The 19,006-nt window shown below is 37.7% G+C and overlaps 1 protein-coding gene and 1 non-coding gene across 9 annotated transcripts in view; one reads left to right on the top strand and one right to left on the bottom strand.

The window, feature by feature from the left end:
- DMD (dystrophin) overlaps positions 1–19,006 on the top strand; it is a 2,122,179-nt gene that overhangs the window by 390,834 nt on the left and 1,712,339 nt on the right. The gene's annotated exons all lie outside the window — the stretch shown is intronic.
- Positions 10,881–10,987, bottom strand: LOC141569824 (U6 spliceosomal RNA). The gene has a single exon (XR_012493604.2). It is a non-coding gene; the product is annotated as a U6 spliceosomal RNA (small nuclear RNA).

Here is a 19,006-nt window from a genome sequence, read left to right as displayed (position 1 = left end):
TATACTAACATTCCTTTATCTGCTCATGCCAGCATACTCCAAAATTGATATTAAGGTTACTTTAGGTACTTATATGGATATTTGAATTTGATTGTTTTTGTGTCGATAAACTTACAACTAATTTTTTTCGAAAGCTTCACTTTCTATCATTAACAATGATAATCTGTCTTAATGTGTTTGTGCTTTGGGCACTTTTTTCCCAATTAACATTTAAAGTTTTATTTTACAATGAAAAATAGCTTTATTTATTTTTAATTAAGGAAATAAAACAAGGCCTGCAAAACCTATGAAAAAATATATTTTTAAAAAGTGTAACATATCTATGTGATAAAAAACCATCTACACTTTTACATCACCACTATAGTGAAAGGTCTCTTTCTTTATTTTTTTTAATTTAATCATCTTTAATAAATTCATCCATGCAGGTCCAAAGGCATTTATTGTTAACATCAAGAGTAAAACATAGACTGTTGCTTTTACTTTATCTTAGCCTCATTCCTATAATGGGATTTGATTATTACATGTATTAGTTTGATCACTTAAAATTATTAGTATTTTGTATGTGTAGAAAAGTTGTTATGTAGCTATCAAGGTGAAGTTCTTTTTCTAGTGGTAAAACTGGTTATGAAAAAAATATAGCAATTAATGTCTAGAAATAAGAGACATTGAAATCTATGCTTCCTAAGAGTGGAATTGATGCGAAAATATAGTGAAAAATGGGGAAAGTCATATTTGCTTAATATGCAAATTATATAGTAGCAAACTGTTTTACTTTTGTTATTGAATTATGGGAAATTCCTTTTTGAATTGCTCAGTCAGTTAGTAACATTATTGAGACTCCATGTTACAGTTTAAGATTTAGATGCCAATACTACAATTATTTTGCTGACAGAAATAAGTCTGGAGCAAGCTCAGAAATGCTTTCTTCTGCTGTTCTCCCTCAAATTCAGGGATAAGTCTACATATTTTATCAAGATTCTTCTAAGTGGATAATTAAAAGCATAATCATTATAAAACCATTTCCATACGTAAGGTCAGAGAAAATAATTTTCCTTGTACCCTTCTACATTCTTCTGGTTGGTCTAATAAGCAAATTGACATGAGACAGATTAACGGCAGAAAATAATCAAATTTATTACATATGTACATACAGGGTTTACGTTAGAATAAAGGAAAACAGCACAAATCAGCAATTGAGTCTTATATGCAATCTTGAGCAAAGGACAAAGGAGGTTGTTTGGGACTTCAAAAGGCAGGAAGGCAATTCACTTGGAAATGAAAAAAGTTAATGTTTAGTAGACAGATGTTTGTTGGGCCCTTGAAACAATGGGACACAGAGAGGACTTTGACAAAATGGGCCTTGCTAGGTTCCTCCCTGTCTATCACATCTAATTCATATTAAACTATAGTTATCTATGATAATAGCTCCCTTTCTGGGCGAACTGATGGTTCAGTTGGTTAGAGCTCGAGCTCTGAACAACAGGGTTGCTGGTTCGATTCCCACATGGGCCAGTGAGCTGTACCCTCCACAACTAGATTGAAGGACAACGACTTGGAGCTGATGGGCCCTGGAGAAATACACTGTTCCCCAATATTCCCCAATAATAAAAAAAGTAAGAAAAAAAAAAATAGCTCCCTTCCTGAAGCAAGGCTTCTGTCTAAATTATTTTAGGCACTTAGGGGAAAGGTCAAAGATATTTCCTGAATCTTTTGTTTCTTAAAAATAATCCGGTTAAAATAATCACTATCCCAAAAAGGCAAATTTGGGAGTGGCAAAGCTCTGCTCCCACTCATGTCATTTGCAAATGTGAGAATCGAACTTTTGTGTGTTTGCTTATTTGTTTGTTAGTTTTAGTTTTGTTTTAAACTTTATTTAAGTGTGATTTTCCAGGACCCATCAGCTTCAAGCTCCAAGTCAAGTAGCTGTTTCATCTAGTTGTGGAGGGTGCAGCTCACAGTGGCCCAAGTGGGGATCAAGCTGGCAACCTTGTTGAGAGCACCGCGCTCTAACCGAGATAACTGGCCACACCCATGTTTGTTAGTTTTTGGTTTTTGTTTTTAATTTACTACTTGAAAAAAAAATTGTTGGGGAACAATGTATTTCTCCAGGGCCCATCACCTCCAAATGGTCGTCCTGCAATCTAGTTGTGGAGGGCGCAGTTCAGCTCCAAGTGCAGTTGCCATTTTCATTCTTTAATTACAGGGGGCACAGACCAGCATCCCTTGCAGGAATTGAACCAGCAACTTTGTTGAGAGCTCGCGCTCTAATCAGCTGAGCCATGTGGCCGCTGCCCCTCTGGAAGCTCAGCGGCAGCTCATTTTCTTCAATCTAGTTGTGGAGGGCACAGCACACTGGTCGGTGTGGGAATCAAACTGGCAACCATGTTTTTCAGAGCTTGCGTTCTAACCAACTGAGTCATCTGGCCGCCCCTGTTCTTATTATTTTGAAAGTGTATATTAAAGGAATTTTGTCACTCAAAATGGCCAAAGGGAAATGAAATAGGAAACAGTGAAAAAGAGATTCATAACCAGGCTTTTGAACTTTATGCCTCAGAATCCCTTTCAAGTTTCAACCCCTTGGGGAAGACTTTTAGTTCTCCCCACCCTTTCCCTCTGCTTTTTTATACCCCATGATTCATCCCTTTATATCTGTAATTATAGAGTAGCTTTTTTTCCAACTTGATTGTATAGCAGTCCCTTCTTCTCTGCGGGAGCTAGAGTCCAAGACACCCAGGGATGCCTGAAACTGCAGATAGTACCAAACCCTGTATACATGATGTTTTTTACCTATGCATACATACCCGTGATAAAGTTTATTTTATAAATTAGAAACAGTAAGAAATTAACAACAATAACTAATTATAAAATAGAACAATTATAACAATATACTTTAATAAAAGTTATATGAATATTGTTAGTTGTTTCAGGGAATCTCTTGTTGAAGTCATCGTATAGGCTCAACTCTTTCTGGCACAAAACATTGGTGTCAGTCAGAACACATTTTTCTGTTCATGTCTTCCATGCACAAATTTAATGCCTTTTCCATCTTCACTAAGCATTTATTATATACTCTAGCCATAACTTTTGCAGTCTGAGGTGTGACAGTAAAACTAGCATAGATTTCTTTATCCTCTTTCCCAGTTTCATGGATAGAAGATTCGTTCTTACCAGAGATCTTAGCAACTTCAGCATGCAATTGTTCTCTTTCCTTATTAAGTTGAGAACTTTCCCCTTTTCACTTGAAGGAAGCACTTTATGGCTTCTCTTTGGTGTATCTAAATTGCCAGCATCACTACTGTTCAGCTCTGGGGCCATTATTGAGTAAAAGAAGAGCTACTGGATCACAAGCCTGGTGGTACTATAACAGTCCATCTGGTCACCAAGATCGCTATTAAGTGAGTAACCAGTGGAGAGTGGCTATGCTAGATATGCTGGACAAAGAGAGGATTCAATCCTGGGCGGGAGAGAGCAGGATGGTACAAGATTTCATCATGCTACTCAGAAGGGCAGGCAATTTAAAAGATGAATTGTTTATTTCTGGAATTTTCCGTTTAATATTTTTGGACCATGGTTGATTGCAGGTACCAAACCACAGAAAGTAAAACTGTGGATAAGACTGGACTATTGTCCATATTTAGTGAAGATGAAACTGTCTTATTTAACGTTTTATTCCTTGGGTTCTCTCTGTGCATCATGCATACATTCTAGGAGTTCCCCAAATGTTTATATAAATTAAACACGGAATGGATGAATGATGGATGGAAGGATGGATGCATAGATGGATATATGTAAAAAGATGGATAGTTGGATCGATGTGTTATAATCTTTTCCATGTAAACCCGTTTTTCAAGATAAAGTCACCTCTAAAGTGTCCTTAAAACTCAATTATCTAAATAGTTGCTTATAATGTAATTTCAAAAAGGTTAACAAAAAAAAACCACAGGATACACAATTAAAATTGTTTCTCCTATCCTGTCACCCAACCACCTAGTCATCCTCCTCAGTCTTACCAGAGGGAACTGATATTACAGGTTTCATATATATCCTTCCAGAGAAGTGCTGTGTGCATCTGTGCACACACACACATACACACACACACACACACACACACACACCAATTCACACCTATCAACAAGGTAGGAGAGTGCCTATTTCCTCATACCATCAACAACATGACATATTTTCATCTTTGCCCATCTGGTGAAAAATCATGTCTTTAGTTTGCCTTTGTCTAATAATAAGTGAGGATGACCACATTTTCAAATGTTTAAGAGCCATTTTTGTTGTTTGTCTCTGAACTCTTTTCATCTCTTTTGCAGCATTTATTTAGAATTCCTTCTAAAATTGTTTTAGAGCCAATTGCTATGAGAACAAGTCTATTTTTTTAATCAGAAGCAGTATTATCCAGCATATTAAAACTTTCTAATTCATTTGATTTAGCACTATTGCTAATTGTTTGAGTGTTTCAAAAGATAAACTATACTGTCAAGGAGGGCAGCTTCAATATTCTTGACCATATTTTAAAATATCCTGTAGCCTATGAAGACATGTCGGAAGAGAGGTTCCAAAAACAGTAATGGAGGTCTCTTTCCCATCTCTGGAACCTTGTGCAGGCTGTTCCCTGGAAAAACTTTTGCTATTATTTTTCATAATGAAATCTTTCTCATCCTTTAGATCTCAGTTTCATTGTACTTCCTCAAAAACACTTTGCTTATTAAATCTAGACTAACCTCCCTTGACTCTCTATTTTAGGTATTCTGTATCTTAACATCTTGTTTATTCCTTCCATAACTTTTATTATACTTTGTAGTTATATTATTTTGTCATTTACTTGCTATGCTCTATAATAAGCTGGAAGTTCCATAAGAGCAGTCTCCATGTCTGTCTTTGTTTACTGTTTTATCTTCACTGCTTGGTGCATGATGTGAAGTAAAATAAGTATTCCACAAATATTTGTAGAAGGAGTAAGTGAAGAGATTCATCTATGTTCTGGATTGTCAAAAATTCAGTTACTTTTCAACTATACCAAATGTATACTTCCGGTGGACTGAATTTAATTCAAATAGGTTTTTACTATGTGTAAGCAAAGGGATAGAGGGAGGGGGAGAAGAAGGGAGCAAGGGAGTGAGAGAGCGAGGGAGAGAGAGAAATAACGGACTCTTCAAACAGCTTATGATTTTAACTCCTACACTTATTCACCATTTACTGCAAATGGATTTCACAAATAAAGAAACTGTAAGGTCAGACATCATCATTGCTCTGAGACAAATGCAACCAGAGTACTTTGAGGTTCAGATATAATTGATGGATAAATGCAAAGCTGGAAGAAATTTATTAAAAATGATTTTAAACCTCATTTTTCTGACAACTCTCAGGAAGGTGAGACTTTAAGAAAACTGTGCATTACACTTGGGCTTTATATTCTGTCTCTTAATTAAAATCCAATGGAATATATAGTTTAATAGATCATATATGCCAAGAGCCACCTGGGTGTATTGACTATTACATGATAATGATCAGATTAAGGGGGCTTTTATCCACCTAGTGTTTCATTGGGGATAGAGTTTGATGTGTAAATTTAAATGAATTACGATCTAAGAATTACTTCAATAAAGAAAATATCAAGCTTCAACTTTTGCTTTTGTACATGCGTTGATTTAATCTTTCAGCCATTTATCACCAGCCCTGTTTGCAAGGAATAGATCTAAATTTCCATTTGGGAAAGATTTGACTTGCCCTTTGACCCATGAGCTGGTACTTTCAGTTTTGGTGTTTGGTTTCCCTATCGCCCTCAGAGGAAAAGAATATTGGAGGTTAGATGTCTTCAGAGAAACTGACTATTAAAATCAATGTAAAATGTAATTAATCAATGGTCATTAACTCATGGATAGTGTGACTTCTTGTGTTTAGCTATGGAGAAAATATAGAAAGGTAGGTGATAAGAATAGAGAACCTATGAAATAGGGATTGGAAAGTAATTAATCTACAGAACAATGGATATCTTTTCTTGCTTTAATTGTCATTTGAATAATTTTTTAAGTACATAAAAAAACAAAAATTGGCATATAAAATTTGGTGCTATGAGCTGAAAACTGAGAAATATAAGAAATATAAAAATTAAAAGGTAAAAGAAACCTTAAAAGATGTAACTTGTGTTCTTACATTTATGGAATGAGTGCAAGGAGAGGATGAACACTTATAAGCATCTATTTATTTTATGGTTGAATTGTAAAAAAAAAAAAAATAATAATCATTCCATGGAAAAGCATATTCCTTCGGGATGTCCTTATAATTGAACCCACAAGTGTGTATGCCCAACATACAGTAAGACCTATCACTAAAGCATCGAGTATGCAATAGTTTATTTCAAGAGGAGGCCCAAAGAGGAGATGGGCTCTCCTCAAGAGAGAAAAGACAAAGAGTTGTAAGGAGTTAGGGGGAACAGGTACGCGGATGTGCTGGCGGGGCGAGTTTTAATTGGAAGACTTTGGAACTTGTCCATTTGTAGCAAGGAGCTTCAGCAGCAGATATTCCTGGACAACTCACCCTTCCCTTATGAGAGGGTTCCAGTGTTCAAGTTCTGGTCCCATCCTGGTCCTTTGGTTCCATGGGAGCAGGGTGGGGGTGCCGAAACTCTGGTTCTGGGTGCAGCTGGAAATCAAAGTTCTCTCTTATGCGCATACTTCAGCTGCTTGGCTTGGAATTTGGGTCTGTTGATTCTGAAAGGCAACTCAGTATCTTGTCAGGAACAGGATAAAACCATTTTGAGCTGGTTCTGTGGTTACATCCTGAAGGTAGAATTTCACTGTGGAACGCTATCTCTGGAATCTCCTTCCCATTACCCTCAACACTGCCTTATGTTCAACCTAGATTATTTGCCATGCCGTCTTAGTTCTACTTGGCTCTTGATTATGGTCTTTCTAAACCATTTCTTCCACCCAGTGTTCTCAGAGTTGCTCATGTAACAGATTTTTGATGATCCCCATTGCCCTAAATTTCAACTCCTTAGCTTGGCCTAAAAAGTTCTCTTTTTTGTCGTTTTCCTACTCTTACCTCCTCATTTCCTCCTCTCCTTGTCTGTTCTACTTACACTTTATGGCACTCTCCTTAGACCATGAATGATATTGCCCACTTTCTCAACCTGATAAGCTTCCAATCATTCTTTTTGATGCAGATAAAATCTGATCTTCTGGGTGATACCTTTTATTAATTCTCTGAGATAGAATTTATCTCCCCCTCTCTTTTGATGCCCCTGAACACTCTAGACTACACTGTATTGCTGCAGGTCCCATATTGCATGGTAATTATTTTTCCAAATATTCTTCTCCTTAATCCAATTGTGATACATGAAGGCCTAGGATTTTGTATTATTGAGTATACCCTGTGTTAGAAATGTATCGAAAGTACGTAAGATATTTCAAATGAACTATTGTGATGTAGTTATTTGTTTTTAATAGATCTTATACTTTAGAGTAGTTTTAGGTACACAGCAAAATTGAATGGAAAGTAAGTATAGAGATTTCCCATATACCTCTTGTCCTAACATATGCACAGCGTCCCTTATTATCAACATCCTGCACCAGAGTGGGGCATGTGTTACAATTAATGAACCTACATTGATACATCATCACCCAGAATCCATAGTTTGCAGTAGCGTTCACTCTTGATGTTTGTGATACATTCTTAATGCTGTGAAGATAGTATTTTAATTGTCTTTGAGAATACATGTAAAAATTTTCAAGGTGTTTTGATGCAAGTTTAGATTTAATAGGCCTTGGATTTCAAGAGTCAATTTTATCTTTAATGAACTCTTACGTTTTCCATTTAGTAAAATTCTTTGATATAGAGTAATACCAATAATATAGACCTTTACAATAGATAGTAAACTTCATGTATGTGTTTAACAGAGAAAAATCCCAGTCACACATATTTTACCTATGAAATATGAAAACTAAATTAAGCATTTTCTTAATTAGACCTCAACACCATAGGTGGAACCTGCATTTTAATGTGACTAGTGATTGCCTGGAATTTGGATCTGGATTGCATTTAGTCCTCCTAAAATCTTTAATCTCTACCAAGGACTGATAGAGAAGCAAATGTGTTTGTTTGTTTATTTGTTTGTTTGTTTTTTAACTGTCTGTGGAATTTTATACGATCTACTTTTGGGGTCTGGTGACAAAATCTGTAGAACACCTTTATTTTTCAGAGTTATTCAGAAGCTATCATAAGCTTCTTTCCTTCTCAGCAAGGCAAATCCTAGAGTGACAGCACACACTGAGAATCTCCCTTAGTGGGAAATGACAAAGGGAGATGCCCCTAGCACTTTCCTGCAAAGCCAAACTGGCTTTCTGGAAGTGAGGAGAATTTTTTCAGCAAATCTAAGTGTAAACCAGAAAGCTCAACAGATAAAAACCATAAAACGAGGATAACACACACAAAATGTTTATATTATAAAGGGTGAACACAGCCAGAAGATGCAATTTACCTTTACCTTTCTTCCCCAAGAGCTGACAATATGGGGTTAGAGAGAAATTGTAAAAAGAGGAGTTTTGGGGATTTACAATTTTCCCTCTGACTAACAGTTGAAAAAGCACAGCTTTAGGAAAGGTTCTCATTTGATTTCCTATGTTTGTGTTTGTGATTTTGTATGTGATGTGTGGTAAAGGTGGTTGCAAAGTGTCTAAGATATTTAGTAAACAAACAAACAAAAAAATAGACAAACTTGTCTTTTTAACTGCCATTGAAATAGTTGCTAAATTCTTTCTAGATGATTCTGACAAAATAAGCAAAGATCACATGTACTAACGGGCTTTGCTTGAACGTAGATAAAAACAGTTCGCTTTTTACATTTTTAGCTAATTGTATCTTTAACACATATAAGCCCTAATACCAGATCTTAATGTTTTTTATAGTTCAATAAGGAATATAGAACAATAAAGTGTATTATCCAGAGAAACAAAATATTGACATTTGAAATATTTTTTTTACTCTTTTATGGTATCAGATACTGTCTGAGATAAAGTAAACTTAATGAGGTCTAATGAGATATAGAGTTGGTTAAATTGGCTAGAATTGTCTTTGATTTATATTTTCACTCTCTCCTGGAAGTTTGGAATGAAGTAGTAAATTATGAAATTGTATATATATATTTTTGTTTATCATTCTATTTACAATATCACAGCTGACTCACTTTAGAATAGATAATATTGCTAGTTACCTTTCCTCAGAGAATAAACATCTGTTCAAATGCATTTCAGCATTTTAATTGTGTTAATAATAGAAACTATAGTACAAAGATCAACATACTCCACTTCAGAGAGAATAAGGACAGTGATTGTTGACTCTGAGTGATGTTTTCCCAATGTAAGGAGAGTGGACTTTTTCGTCTTTGTGATATTGAATTTCATTTCACATAGCACTCTAAAAAAAGGCAAAATATCATTTTATTATCTATTATGAAAATTAGAAACAGAAGCAAATGGTTTTATTATTATTATTAATATGACTATGTTAATTTGATGTGGTACTTCACAGTTTAGGAATCATTTTCATATATCTTAATTGATTTGCTCATAATAGCTACCACCACCTCTGAGAATAGGCCAAGCAAAAGAGTGTGGCGGAAAAAAAATACAAGTGGCACATGGAGTTCAAGTTTTTATGGCTCTTGAAATACATGCCATTAGACTATAACATCTCTGAGCCTCAACTTTCTTATGGGAAAAAAATGGGAATATTAATACTGACTTTACAGAGTGATTGGAACGATTAAGTGAGGAACTGTTTTAAAGCCTTGGCACAGTGTCGGTGCTCAACACCCATAATTCCATTTCCCTTTTAAAATGTATTAACTCGAGAGAAGGTACTTCAGTGGTGGTATTAAAGAGAGAGGGGTAACTTAGCCTTCACTTAATGTTGATTGGCTCCCACACCAAGCCACTTGAGACAAACATACAATCTGTGAAAATAGAGAAACCCACGTTCAAGACAAATGCTGTATTTTCTCCCTCCCCTTCCTCTCTTAGCAAGAGGCCACTTTGGAGCCAGGGCTTAGAATAGGATAAGGCAAGTGACATGCTTGCTTCCAGTATAAAATATAAATTGTTATCTAAAAATTCAGTAATGAAGATAAATACCATTTTAGTTCAATATTTTAAAAATCAAAATGAATGCAAAACAGGAGCAGCCAGATGACTCAGTTGGTTAGAACGTGAGCTCTGAACAACAGGGTTGCTGGTTCGATTCCCACATGGGCCCAAGGGGAATATTTCAGAGAGAACTGAGTCTCAGAGACCCTATGCAACTTGCCTGAGGTCAGATATCCAGTAATTAGTAGGACAGAGGTCAAATCCAGGCTGTGGAACTCCACACTTTTGATTGCTACACGAAAATTCAGCGAAATATTGTTGAGGCATATATATCTGATAAAGTATTTTTAAAAATCAAGGGATGATAGATTCAGGGTATGTTTATTATCTCAGGTTGGGGGACACCAGTGGATGGACTAAGAGAGGAGCACAGAGAGAAACATAATTGCCAATATTCTAGTCCTTGACTTGAGTGGTCAGGTGGAGATTGGGATGAGGTGAGTATGGGCAGTGATAGAAGTTCAGGGTCAGGTATGTAGTTATCTGAAATGTTGATAATTTTGCTCATAGTGAACTGTTTTGCTTCTTTTTTTTTTTAAATTTTACTGGTGAACAGTGTGTTTCTCCAGGGCTCATCAGGTCCAAGTCGTTGTCCTTCAATCTAGTCGTGGAGGACGCAGCTCACTGTGGCCCATGCAGGGATCAAAACAGCAACCTTGGTGCTACCAGCACCACCCTATAACCAACTGAGCTAACCAGCCACCCCAATTAATACTTCTTTTTTTTTTTTTTAATATAGAACGCTTCACGAATTTGCATGTCATCCTTGCGCAGGGGCCATGCTAATCTTCTCTGTATTGTTCTAATTTTAGTATCTGTGCTGCCGAAGCGAGCACCCAATTAATACTTCTTAAAGGAATGATTATGCAGTACCTTTCTACTAGGTCTGACAATTAAGTTCGCGAACTTCTTGTAATGCTGTTGGTAACCTTTTTTTTTTTTTTTTACATCAGAGAGGTTATTCATTATGAATTTGTACCAACTGGACTAGCAGTTACTCAAGTTTACTATTTGGAAGTGCTGAAAAGGCTGCGTGAAAAAGTTAGACGACCTGAACTTTTCGCCAATAATTCATGGCTCTTGCATCACGACAATGCACCAGCTCACACGGCACTGTCGGTGAGGGAGTTTTTAGCCAGTAAACAAATCACTGTATTGGAACACCCTCCCTACTTACCTGATCTGGTCCCCAGTGACTTCTTTCTTTACCCGAAGATAAAGGAAATATTGAAAGGTAGACATTTTGATGACATTCAGGACATAAAGGGTAATACGATGACAACTCTGATGGCCATTCCAGAAAAAGAGTTCCAAAATTTCTTTGAAGGGTGGACTAGGCACTGGCACCAGTGCATTGCTTCCCAAGGGGAGTACCTGGAAGGTGACCGTAGTGATATTCAGCAATGAGGTATGTAGCACTTTTTCTAGGATGAGTTTGCAAACTTAATTGTCTGACCACCTATATATTCTGGAGACACATATTAGCTGTAAGAGCCTTCAGCAGGAAGACTGTTTCCTCAGAGTTGCCAAGTGACTGACAATAATATGTAAAGATAGAAGCTTCAAGGAAAATGTTGCCAGAGGTCACTTTTAAACGATGGGAACAGTCATTTTTCATGATAAGCTACCCCATCCCCACCCCACTGAAGCCTCTGGTCTGCTATGATTATTAAACTCCTATCTTTTCAGTGCAAAAATTTGCAAACTGAAAGGAGAAGAATTTCCAGAGAAAACAGCCACTTTCCTTTTAGTTGATAGTTGTATTAGCTTAATCATTCAAACATATTTATCTTAAATTTTTTTTTTTTTGCTTAGGGATAAAATAATATTTATAATATATATGATTTAAGTAATAAATAACTTATTAATTTCAAATATCCTCAGTAATTTGAAGCCACCTATGTACCCCTCCTCAATTCCATCACTTCCCCTACTATTAATAGATAATCACTCTCTTAAATTGTGCTTTGCTTTATAGCCTCGCCATATATATGTATATTCCTAAATAATAAATTGTTTGGCTGTCCATGCTTTTGAACTTCACATAATTGGAATCATATTGCATCTAGTCTTGTGTGACTGCTTTTTCCAATCAGTATTATGTTGCTGAGATTCATCCACGTCCGTGAATATAGCTGTAGTTCATTCATTTTCACTGTCATATTCTATCATAGACATAAACCACCATTTATTTATACATTCTGCTGTTGATGGATAGTTGGGTTGTTTCCAGATTCATCTCTTTTCCTATTACAAACAGTGCTCTGTAGATGTAAGAAACATCCAAACCTGTAGAGAACTTTAATGAGTGTATTTGAACCAAACTGACAATTGCCAGGACACAAAATCTCAATGGATTAAGAAAATGCCCTGGGACCAGCCCCGTGGCTCAGGCGGTTAGAACTCCATGCTCCTAACTCCGAAGGCTGCCAGTTCGATTCCCACATGGGCCAGTGGGCTCTCAACCACAAGGTTGCCAGTTCAATTCCTCAAGTCCCGCAAGGGATGGTGGGCTCCACCCCCTGCAACTAAGATTGAACATGGCACCTTGAGCTGAGCTGCCTCCCGAATAGCTCAGTTGGTTGGAGTGCATCCTCTCAACCACAAGGTTGCCAGTTCGACTCCCGCAAGGGATGGTGGGCTGCGCCCCCTGCAACTAGCAAGGACAACTGGACCTGGCACTGGGGGCACAACTAGCAACCAAGAGCTGGACCTGGAGCTGAGCTGCACCCTCCACAGCTAAGATTGAAAGGACAACAACTTGACTTGGAAAATAAAAGTCCTGGAAGTACACACTGTTCCCCAAGAGAGTCCTGTTCCCCTTCCCCAATAAAATCTTTTAAAAAAAAAGTGCTCTGAAGAATGTCAGTTTTGAAGCTTATTTTATACATTAGAATCAAAGGAGAAGATGTAAGGAGGTTTACATGATATTCATTGGTGGTAGATTAAGAGGGTAGAAGAAAATAAAGAGGGAAATCTCTGGGCTTGGATAAAAAAATAAAACTGAGACACACATACTTCTTTTACATTGGTAGGTACAGGATAGTTAATAATTAACACTTACAGAGCAGAGAGATGGTATTCAGAGAACAAGATAACAATAAGGGGTTCTGTGGTCTGTGCTCTGGGTGCAGTGAGCTGTGCCCTGAGGGGTCTGGAAAAGTGAATTACTATGACATTCCAAGGGTATTACTCTGACATTCCAAGGGTAGGCTATCTTAGATGCAAAAACAGAAGACAGGCTCACTTAAGGTAAAAATTGACCTTTGTCAAGGAAGCTACAGGCCAAGGATGTGACTACTGGCCATGACCCTCTTTTAGTTAGAAGTTTTTATGTTCAGACCATCCTATGTGGTTTATTTCGGTCTCTCAGTTTGTAGTGCCTGCCACACTGGCCTCCCCTGAGCTTGTCAGGTTTAGTATGTGGCCCCCTTTTCATCCACAGCTTCCTGTACATACTGAGTAGTGGGATTGCTGGCTTGTAGAGTTCATTTCTGTGCCCTCAATATACTCCTCTCATTTTTACACCGCTCTGCTGGGTACACTGAGACTTGTGAGCTCTGAGTACCAGGCTTCCATGTCACCTGATTGGAGGATCGGAGAGTTAGAGCAGATCCTAGGGTATTTCTCTCCCTTCCTTTGTGCCTGAGGCTGTATCTTTGGCAGCAGCTGCCTATCCTTTGAGGTTCCAGCTCCAGCCACCTAGGCTCACAGGGGCTCCCACTTCCACTAAATGAACTCAAGACCCTATCAGGAAGGAAAAATAATTTTCCCTCTACCCTTTTAGGCTCTTGGCTGAGACCTTCCCTATAATCAAAAGACAGAGTAACAGAAGTAAAACAAACAAAAGTTTAAGAAAGTGTATCCCTCCCAGGAAAAATGAGTAACTTCCTGAAATGTCCCAAGACTCCACATTAAATACCAGCTCCCGCTAAAGAGAAAGATGTTGGGGGAGAGGGGATCCATTTATGGGAGATTACCAGGCAAAGCACAGTAAAGAAAGGTAAGGTTGTTATGCAGAGTTAAGTCATTACCTTCTCAATTGATAAATTTCTAGAGATTTGGAAGACACCCTTACAAATGGAGATTTCCCTTACAAATGTAAATGTCTCTTATAAAAGGATAATTCTGCTAGGTTTTCAGAGTTTCTCCTGTGTTTGCCATTTCTTAAAATAACCCACTCAAGATAATCCTTATGTCAAAGAGGCATATTTTGGGGTGACAAATTCTGCTCCTCTTCAGCCTCAATCCACTGAATTCATGCACCTTCCCACCCTCTCCTCCTTTTCCTCTTTTCTCCCTCTCTTCCCTTTCTCCCTCTGTCATTCCTTCAGTCTAAGGGTAATTATTGCCTAATGTGGTTGCTAAACTGGGTTGCTCCATACTCCACAGTTTGCCATCTCAGTTCTTCTGTCACCTGTTTTAATTCCAAATTTAAGATTTCTATTTAAAATACCGAAGGGCTTATAAATTCTGCTGAGACACTGACTGACAGGGTATATCTATAAATTTACAAGACTATGCCAAATTCTTTTTGAAATTGTTATGGATACCAGGACCGGAAAGAACCCAAGCGGCACTCAGAGAGTTAGGAGAGTCAGCTTTATTACGCTGGCGGGCTCAGTGGGATCCTTCCCAAAGACTGAGCCCCTAGCAAGGTTTTGAGCAGGGTTTTATGGGCTGGGGACTTCCTTGAGTTGGGGTAGGGGTAGGTGTTGTCTGATGATTGGCTCGGGGTGTGGCTTGGAGGGGGTTATGCGGAAGTGGGCTGGGGCTTAGGCTGGGGACTTGTCTCTCCGCTCCAGCCACCATCTTAGGTCAGTTCCATGGGGCAGGGAACCATTTTATGTCAGTTTCTCCATCAAAATTAGTTAGACCAATTTAAATTCCCATCAATTTCATCAACATTTTATTTGCTCTGAAGTCTCTCCAGTGCTTGATAATGTCAAATTTTAATTTTTGGCTACTACATTGATATAAAATTGTTTCTCACTGTGGCTTTAATTTGCATTTCACTAATTAAAAATAAGATTGAACATTTTTTCATAGTTCTCTTGGCAAGTTTTAAGTGCAGACAATTGTCAAATATAAAACATAATTTACATAAAATTCACTTTTGGATTTATTTTATTTTCAGTTACAGTTTAATTTAGTAGAGTACAAAGTTTATCTCAGGTTTTCCATTTTATTCATTCAGTCATTTAATTTAACATGTGTCAATAAACAAAACTCGACTGAGTAAATTTTAAAAATCTAATTCGCTTTATTAAATGATTCACAAAATCAGGCAGCATCCCATCTAGCAAGTAGAGATGAAGTAGGAATATTTTTCTGTGAGTCCCCACATGATGTAAATGATGTTGGAGCTGCCGGCAGTTTCTGGGTGTGGGCCAGGATCGTGTCTCGTGAAGTGGAAGAATGGACACACGGACCAGGAAGAGGCAAAAAGTTGTAAAGGAGGATAGTTTATTAGAGGCAGGAGAAGAGGTGGCAGCTCCCGAGTGGGAAGATGTACCCGAAACTGGGAAGCCCAGTGACTGAGGCAAAAGCTCTTGTTTTTATACCTTCCCTTGCCTGTTTGGGGAAGGGGGCTGGAGCCTTCTAATGGAATTCATCTATTAGGTTTTTTTCCTGTTTGCCCATCCTGAAGGGATAAGGAAATAATCCATTCCTATCTATCAGATCTGCTCCTTTGTCTGGCCAGAAGGGATTTGAGATTATCTATTAACCTCAAGGCCTATTCTCTTGTTTCTGTCCTGGCGTGAAGGAGATTCCAGGACCCGGAGTTTCAGGATATGGCTGCTTTCTGTTTATTCCATCAGGGACCCCTCTGTCTACCTAGCAACATGCTAAGTATCCTGTCTCAGAGAGGTACTCCAAAGGGCTACAGAAAGGGAAAGGTTCTTAAAGGCAGGACAAGAAAGTAATAAACCAAAAGGAAAAAAAGAGATTATTTCAGGCAAGGTCACCTCCCTTTGGGGAACAAAAGGGTCTGTTAGGAGGATTACCTCACCTTGCTTCAGTTGATGGAAAGGATTACCTCATTGGTGCTGACCAGAAAATTCTACACTAACTGGTTAATACTACATTCCTGGGCAGGTTGTGACTGCAGTTAGGGTTGGTATTAAGTCTTGGTTTGCTTAGCAGAAGTGACTCCATTTTGGACTTGTTTGGCTTTTAAAACACATACAAGTTAAGTTCTACTACCGTGTTTCCCCGAAAATAAGACCTAGCCGGACAATCAGCTCTAATGTGTCTTTTGGAGCAAAAATTAATTAAGACCTGGTCTTATTTTACTATAAGACTGAATATAATATAATATAATATAATATAATATAATATAATATAATATAATATATATAATATAAAAGACCTGGTCTAATTTTACTATAATATAAGACTGGGTCTTATATTAATTTTTGCTCCAAAAGACGCATTAGAGCTGATGGTCTGGCTGGGTCTTATTTTCAGGGAAATACAGTATATACCAGACACACTTCTATGTGTAACTAAGAAATTGGAATATGTTATAGAAAGGATAATTGGGGAGCACAATCTTGAAAATGGCTTAGTGTTAGGACATACTTCATTATGCTGACTCCTCGCCTACTCCCTTTCATCATCATAAGATCAGTTACTGTAGTATATTTAAGAATATGTGGATTGTTTTCAAAATTGGGTGTCCAAGTTCATCCATTTTGCAGGTACCATATTGGACTTTCAGTATTGATAGAAGATTTTTGTTATCAAAGATTCTAGAAAATTTTGTACTATAGTCAATGGCAGACAATTGCAGACTATGTCATTCCTTGAGAAGTGTGACGTAATAAAAATACAGAAAACTTTTAGGATGTAAAGTAATTCCTAGTGTCCCAGCTTAAAATATGAAAATGGTGAAGATGATTTTTCCTTTACCATCTGTTGCTAAAGAGTGCAGACAGGACTAACGACGAGTTCTGTGTGGACATGTTCGTGTTTATTGCCTGGGATGCTGGTCATGCTAGTTACTGCTAATGCTGATAATTAAGAGCACTCTAAAAACATGACATTTTGGAGGGAGCGAAAAACTACTTGAGAGAAAGCAACATCATATTTTATTTTGCTAGTGAATGCTCATAGCCCTAAAAAGTATAATAGCAACAAGATATTTGTACCTTTTTAAACAATATCAAAAACATGTTCTAGGGCTGTGGATGGAAAACATGTACATGGGATCAGTACACCAACAGTCACATTTTCACATCATTATCCTAACCTTCAATCATCACAAAAACATTCTGTTAAATATACTGTACGTACAACATCAAGAAGCTACCCTACACAAACATTTTCATTTAAATCTTTCATCTAGAGGGTGAAGTGTTCTGTCATTCAAAGGACTAACTCTCAGCTATCTGGAAAAATCATTTATCTACAGTGACACTTGCCCTGGTTTGGTTTAGCTTGGGTTTTAATGTGGTTCTTGTGTGTGTATATGTATGTGTATAATTCTGTGATCTGTTAAATTGTTGTATAATGTTAAGACATTTGTGTCAGTGATTCAAATTTTAGAAACAGTTTATTTCTGTTCTGACTAATGTGTTATGTTTTCGAGTTTTTGTCTCCATGCAAAGAATGAGACAAAAACACAGGTTGAGTGCATGGTATAGAACTGAGTTTTATAAACCAAAATTCCAAAGAAAGAAAGAGACTCACGGGATGGGGAGCAGGGCTAGCTTAGTGAGAGAAGAAAAGAAAACAAAACACTTGCAGAGACCTATAAAATGTCCTGCTTTGTCTGTTAAAAAAAAGTGAAAATGTGTTGGAATATTTTACATTATTTTCGAATTTTCAATCTGTCTCTTTACTATTGTGAAACAAATGATTTAGTTTTTGAACTTCAAGTATTTGGCCAAGCTTTAGTAGTTATTGAATTCAATTTCTTATTGGATGTGCTTTTGTTGTTGCATACATAGTATAAATTTTTCGGTCAAATTGCTACAGAAACTCTGAGTTGACTATGTTGCAGGGCAACTTGGCAAGAAAACCTGAATAAAAGACTAAGCTGAGACCTGGTGAAAAATCTTTGTTGTCCCACAAAAACTTGACTCTCTACTGTTGAGTGGTAAAATACCCCTTGTCACGCAGGGTTTCATGCGGGGTCTCTGGTCCCACTCCCCACATAAGAATGCAGGACATGGTGAGGCCAAAAAGGAACACCCATGGAGCCATAGATAGGGGAGTCATATCACTATATTCTTGCTGGCGGCTGGGTTGGAGACACAGGAAGCAGGAGCCACACGATCTGCAACCTGCCATCTGCTTCTCTCTGCCAAGCAACCTCACTTGCTAGCTGCAATCCGCCCTGCTAACTGCAATCCGCGCTTGCCAGCTCAGCCACCATCTTCTTGCTAGCCCCATTTTCTGCTAGCATAGCCACAGCAGTTATATTAGTGGCCAATGGCTCACTGGTTACAGCTGATGGCCAACTAGCCACAGCTTATGGCCGCCCAATCACAGTTGATGGCCATTTACTACTGAACCAGCACCTTTCCACATTAGGCCGAGAGCCTGGAAACTGCACTCCTGGCTCTGTCCCCACACCCCTCATTGTCCTCACGGAAATGATAGCTAGGTCACCACAGATTATTCCTTTTGTGGTTTCGCTAATACATGTTGTGAGTTCCATCTACATAATTCCCTGAAACTTGATCAGAAGGTTGATTGTCCAGTGAGATTTATTTTAAGACATTCTTATAGCAGTAAATAGTTCTTTATGGTAGAAAAATCCTATCTTCATAGACTGATTTCTTTTTTTCAGTTATACTCAAGGTATTCCTTTTCTGTGCATATATAGGCAAACCTGTACAGTCCTT

The sequence above is a fragment of the Rhinolophus sinicus genome, chromosome 18, assembly GCF_057876585.1.
Source record: "Rhinolophus sinicus isolate RSI-liver-muscle chromosome 18, RSI-T2T, whole genome shotgun sequence".
NCBI lineage: Eukaryota > Metazoa > Chordata > Mammalia > Chiroptera > Rhinolophidae > Rhinolophus > Rhinolophus sinicus.
Note: the sequence above shows the minus strand (reverse complement) of the source record. Positions and strands in the feature narration are given on the sequence as shown.